Genomic DNA, 6,947 nt, shown 5'->3' with positions numbered 1-6,947 from the left:
TTAAATCTCCATGTTGCATCACGCAAGGGGTTCGTAGTGGGTTTCAACATCCCAGTAAATAATTGGAACCATCAAGGTCAACGATAACTCCGCTCGGTTATCCCTGTAGTACGGAACGAGCGGCTCAAGCAGTTCGTGTCCGGAGTCGACCTGTGGCATGGTACAACTCCTCGGTACGCTACTCGCGCGAGTACTTAGGTAAATCGACCATTCGGCGATCGGACCCTATTTTGCGCGGGTACAATGCGGACTGAGTTGTGGTGAGGTTAACCCCCCACCCGTGACTGGCTCCGGGCGGTAGTTCCTGGAGGATCACGACTGAATTGTCTGTTCCGGTGGGCGAGGTGGCCGCTTCTGGCTACACGCAGTCGTTCGCAATATATATATATATATATATATATATATATATATATATATATATATATATATATATATATATATATATATATATATATATATATATATATATACATACATATATACATACATACATACATACATACATACATACATACATACATACATATATAACACACACACACACATCGTTACATGTATACATATATACATCCATACACACATACATATATAAACACATAAACACAGATATATTAAGTACTTACAAAAGTTATTTTATTTGAAGTTACAACCTTTAACTTGCATGCAATTTACTGATTTCCCAACTGTCCAGATCATCAGCTGGGCACCTTTTTTCATCGAGGTTTTGATCTTTTCAGTCTAGAACCTCTTCAAACGGCGGATCTACAACCCCGGTTATCGATCCACATCAGCAGGATTACCTCCATCAGTAGATCCACAACCTCTGTGAGGATGTCAAAAGCAACTGTGAGAAATGAACTGTAAACATTCCTCCTTCCAACAGCCTTCATCCACAATGCAACGAAAAATTCAAACATTCTATTATTTCAATCCTTTTTTTGTTTTTAATAAAGATAAGCTCAAGTAAACAAGGCATTTTCTTTTTCTCAGTAATCGGAATTGGTTTTGTCGTGTGAATTGTGAATCGCAATTTTTTTTAGCACAGAATTGTCCTTCAAATACAATTACATGGTGGTTAAAATGAAGGACTAATGACAATTATATGGGGTTAAAAGTAAGGGACAATAAGATAGGGTTAAAAAAATATTGATGGCATGACATTCGTAACAACTGATCAGAGAAATATCAATAAAATTATTATATCTGGAGTTTTATTCATTTGAATTGGCCACCATTGTTTAAGTTGGAGTTTGTTCACCAGCATTTTGCAAAATTTACTGTATGCCACTCTACCCCCTAATCATGTTTGTCAAACCTGATTTGGCTCGAATGTTGCTTTCCTTTGTGACGAGACATCGAGTGCAAGCATGGATAGATTGTTCAAATGTATTGTTTTAAACTTAGGATGTTGTTGTTGTTGTTGTTGTTGTTGTTGTTGTTGTCAATTGTGCCTAATTTGTCCATTTGCTAAGCATCACAAAATGCTTATTCAGCTATGCAAAAGAGATGAAGTCTTCTTCTTCTTCTTTTGGCTGCTCCCGTTAGGGGTCGCCACAGCGGATCATCCGTTATGATCCGCATAATGATTTGGCACAGGTTTTACGCCGGATGCCCTTCCTGACGCAACCCTGGTCGCCTCTTATGACACAGGTATAATGCAAAAGAGATGAAGTATTGTCATTATTTTTTGCATAAGAGATGATATGCAATAGTTTGAGATTTCTCTGGAGAGGGACCGGTAACCCCAGAGGCCGTCAATAGTTGTTGGAGCAGAGTGTCACCTTGTAATTTGTTGATCGTTATTATTATACCCTGAAACCCTCAGCTTGGTTTGGATTATAAAATTACCATGTGGGCATTATGCCAGTCATTTAATTGCTTTTCCTTTTACAAAGAAAAGTTGTGGCACAGCTTTGCAGTGGGATATATGTGCAGCTCATTAAAGTAACATTATGATCATGTATACAGTGCCAAGGTGCAGATTGTGCAATATCAAGTCCTAAATTCCCAGAATTCTCTCCGAGTGACCTTCACCGACACTTTCTTCATGATTATATGGTATCTCTTAAATGTTGAAGCAGTTTTCTAAATTCGAAAATGGTGAAAGTGTTTTGGCACATTTGAAGGTAATAGATCGTAGAGCAAATGATTACTGTATTTGGCACGAAACGGAGTAAAAATCATCATGATGCACATGGATTCATTTCATGTGCATCATGTGGCTGCTGGTTTGTATCGTTGCTGGGTGTGTTGCTGTGCTGCTAATGAAGTTCCCCCGTTGGTTCGATCAGGAATTTTGGCCAGGGTGCCGGCGATTGCTCTCCGACTCTTTACGAAGGACACAGTGGGACTGCGAACACCACCAACTAATGCAAGCACACGGGATGCCCAGTTTAATGTCCATCCGAGGGATGACACACACACACACACATTGTCACCTCGTCTTGCATTCAAAACGGCATGCTATTATATTACATGCAAAACAAATCCGAAATTCGATAATTATATTGGCTCAGCAAGGCCCCAAGAAGGCTGGAAACATGTGGGGACCTCGAGTTCGCTCAGATAGGCTGGATGGACAGACGCTGAGCCGGATCGTATCCAGCATGAGAAATAATGAGCGAAACAGGATAAAAATGGGTTAAATGCAAATAACACATGATGGAATGGCATATCATCTACAATCAAGAAATGCTGCATTGTACAGTCATGTTTTGATATGGTAAAATGATTGTTTGTCATGCAAGGAATCAGAAAGTGCTCCACATGCTGGACTGTCAAAGTTTCGACATTGATACGATTACGGTGTCATGAGTGTATGGTTAATACCATGGCTTCTGGGAAGGAAATATCATATGGCAAACAAATTCAAATCAAACTTTTAGCTCGTGAACGTTACTTTATTTGACAAATTGCACATCGACTTCATGTTTCAGCAGAATCTGTCTGTAAGAGTCGAAGAAGGATATGTGAAAGTGGTATTGTTGACAATAGAAGCAGTCGAGGAAGAAAGGCAAAACTCTCCAAAGGTGATTTTAAATAACTCCTGCCACGTCCTTTACATGATAGACAACAACTCAGTAGAGATCTTGCAAATGACCGAGCTGAAAGTATGAGTGTTAACGTTTCTTCAATAACAGCAAATAATCCATCCATCCCTCCACTGGGACCATACCTTGTGCAGAGCGTTGGTGCTGCCGAAGCAGTCTCCTTGGCTATCGGGCACAATCCTGGATGGGTCACCACGCCGACACAGGATACCAGCAAGCTGGTACTCATTTTGCCGACCTCGGAAGGATGACAGGCAGAGTCAACCCCACCTGGTATTAGTTCAACATCTGAATGGGATTTGAACTCAGGATCCTAGGATCCCAAGCCCACCACCTAAACCATCAAGTCATCACCATGCATCGTGAGAAACACATTAGCACAAAGTGGTTTCAGTGGATGTGGAGCTGGCCAGAAAACCTTCGCTGATTTTTCCTCTCCCTTCTCAGGATATTCACTACCAAAAAAAAAATTCAAATTTTTTTTTGTGCCAGATGGATTTTAATTTCTCAATTAGCAAATTATTGAATGCCAGCAGAACTCTTGTGCAAGTTAATTCTCATTGGCTGGGAAGGGCCTAAGTATCAGGAGGTAGTTGCCATTCAGCTGTACCACAGAGGAGGCTCCTATAATAGAGGCAACATTCGCATACGGAGCCCAGACTTGGTTCCACTTTTTGAAATCTTTCTATTTGATAATCCATAAAAATATATTTTCCCTAAAACTAAATATTTGCAGCAGCATGCACCCTATGATGTACATTTCTGTTCTTATTTGGACAAAGTTTGTGTCAGCAGTGGGAGTCATTTGGTGTCCAACTCCAGTTTTCCCTTTGGATTTCCACTGGGAATAGTAATCCACACGTCAGCTTTTAGCCGATTGAAAGCGACTCTCAACCTGTCAGTCAGCACCACTGTGATCATCCACATCGAGTGAGCAGCCCCACACGGAGATGTTTTCCACATTCTTGGCTTCAGCAGAACCTCTTGCCATGTTGCTCAGCCAGTGCTGTCTCATTGGATTGCCAGGAGGTACAGCAACCTGCAGAAAATGCTGAACTTTGAACGGATTTAAAACCTAAATGGCTCCTTCAGCACCTTGCAATGTCGCTGTGTATCGGACCAAAGCTCCGGAAGACAGCACAGCACCTGACATGGAGATGAGCCATTAATTTTGATGGCTTATTGGAATAGTACACTGCCAATTACATAGTTGCCAATTCTACAGTTTTTTGTATACTTGAACAGCTTAGCGCTCTTATTGGCCAGAAATATCAAAAAAAAAAAAAAAAAAATATATATATATATATATATATATATATATATATATATATATATATATATATATATATATATATATATATATATATATATATACTTTTACAAAATAATGTCTCATCGAAGTCTTTGATGGACAAGTTGTGACAAGTTTCATGTTGTGACAAGCTTTGTGTCGGCCTTTGGGTGTAAACTCATCAGGAAAACATGATTATTCTACTTTAATTTTGCCTAAAACAGTGTCTTAAAATGTACAAATCTAATGTTAAAATTACAATATTTTCCTTCCCACGAAGGAGGAGGGGGAGGGGGGGACACCTCTCTCCCAGACCCTCCCGTCCTCACTTCGCTTCCTCGTACCCCAGATCCTTTCCATCCAACTGCTTGTGCTTCTCTCAATGTTGGAAACTATACAATCACTGCATTGTTACTCTTTCTAACAGCCCACTTTTTCCTATTCTTGCACCCAGCATATTATGAGGTAAAATATCAGAATATATAAATCGAGCTTTTGGAAAAGAATTTGTATGTTAATGTTCCCGTGATTCAAAAACATCCCAAATTTGAATGTGGCAGGCTTAATATTTACCTGCACGATTTACCTGCAATATTTTTGGCTCAGATGAGAAGTGGAAAGAAAATAAAGATCAGCCTCGGGTGACGTATGCGTGGAGATTGCGTGCGGTAAGACCTTGCTGTAGAAAGCCATGTAGTGGTGCTTGGTGTCAGGATTGCAGCTTTATTGAGGTACGTCCTTCTTGTGTAAGGTTCGAGTTGTGGCACTGCAGCGTCAGGGTGAGTCAACCCACCTGGTGTTATTTTAACGGTAAAAACAGGCGCTCAAAATCAGGACATGAAGATCTTAAGCCAGCCACCTTAACTGTTAAGCCGACCCCAGGCTTGTTCATAATTAGCATAAAATAAATTAATTAAAAACGAACAGCTCAACATTTTAGGCACATCTGATGGGAATGTAGGTGAATGAAAATAGTGGGGCTTTATTTTATACTAGCATTGAGTTTTACGCTTTGTTTTTGTTTATTTTTACATATAGTCGAGGCTCATGGACTATACAAGAACACGGAACGGATCAGAGCGCAACGGAATGAAAGGCAGGGGAAAGAGAAGGGGGAAATGCCAACAGCAGGGCCGAGGGAGAAAATAAATGGAGACGGGCAACAAAGGATGTGGGTATGGATGAGGGATAGGGGAGAATTCAGGGGGGAAGAGGGGTGGACAATATGGATACAAAAGCAAACTCTCAGGAAGGAAAAACTGAACGTTTTGGGGTTGGGGTGGTTTAACGGGGGGGGGGGGTGGAAAAGATCATGGTTTTGGATGGGGATGATTTGAGAAGGTGGTTTTCTTCTTCTTTCGAATGCAGTACAAGGCTACAGCTTAGCATCATTGGCTGAGGGCACGGCCATGCTGTTAATGCAATTCCCGTTGCAGGTTAGGGCAGGAATTTGTAATTTGGCCACGGCGTTGGTGACAGCTCACCTCCTCTTTACGAAGGACACCGTTGGATTTTCAACGTCCTCGAACTCATGCTGACAGACAGGATTCCCGTTTAACGTCCATCCGAGGGACGGCACACACATTGATGCCTGTGAAACACCAGGATGACAGTTTATAGCTCGGTCGGAATTCAAACCCAGGCAAGAGAGCTTAGACGGGAGTGTGCATACCTCTTGGCCATCCTTTCAGCCCTGGGATGGTGGTGAACAGCTGTCTCTTGAAGACCTGGAGGGAAGAATGAGATTGAACAGAATGTGGAAGTTGGTTCCATATGTGGGGAAAAAGAGGAACTAATGAGCAAATGAAGTGCAAGTTTTCACGTGTACGATTGCAAGATTTCATGCAGGGCACCAACATTAAGATCTGCCATAAAAAAATTGGAATTGGACTTGCATCTCCAGGGCATATGGGGTAAACTCTCAAAGCACCTGGCAGTGCAATCTGCTTGTTATTATGATTTCTTGCCATGCATTTACCTGTACGTTTCCTCAATCACCATGGAAAGCAATTTTCAAGTGTGACCATCAATCCCTTGCATTTGGACAGATTAACTTAACTTGCAGCACATGTCTTATTTAAAGCTGATTATGATTAAGACAATCAGTGCTGTACATATAAGTGGCGTGCGTTTGGTTGCCTGTGGGAACCATTGTATTGCGGTGAAACAGTCATTCCCGGTTTAGTGGGAACATTGCCCTTGAACTCCCGAGCTGCTTGCTTGGCCTAGGGAAGACCCTATCCATCCTGATCGCCCCCTCTGGTGCATTATTCCGTTCAGCCCTTGAACAGGTTTCAAAACATCGGAATACAGTCCATGTGTCCTGAGATGGGGGTTGTCAGCTCGAAATCGCAAACAATTCGCACAAAGAAGACTGCTTCAGTTGTGTACAGGCAAATACCAACAGTTTGTTGGCAGATATTTTGACACTGCACCCACATCTGATTTAGTGTGAAAGTAACTCCCGAAATGTCCATGGATTCTTCTGGCGTGCTCATATCCTCCTCGGCACGTTGATATGATTTGTAACTGCTGCATCATTATGCAGTCGTTTTTCTTCAGTTGACAGCTGGTTATTGGGACTGCAGCGGTGCGTGAGAGTGGCA

The sequence above is a fragment of the Eptatretus burgeri genome, chromosome 13 (genome assembly GCF_056783735.1).
Source record: "Eptatretus burgeri isolate ZD-2024b chromosome 13, Ebu_testis_v1, whole genome shotgun sequence".
NCBI classification, from domain to species: domain Eukaryota; kingdom Metazoa; phylum Chordata; class Myxini; order Myxiniformes; family Myxinidae; genus Eptatretus; species Eptatretus burgeri.
This window is presented reverse-complemented; position numbering follows the sequence as displayed.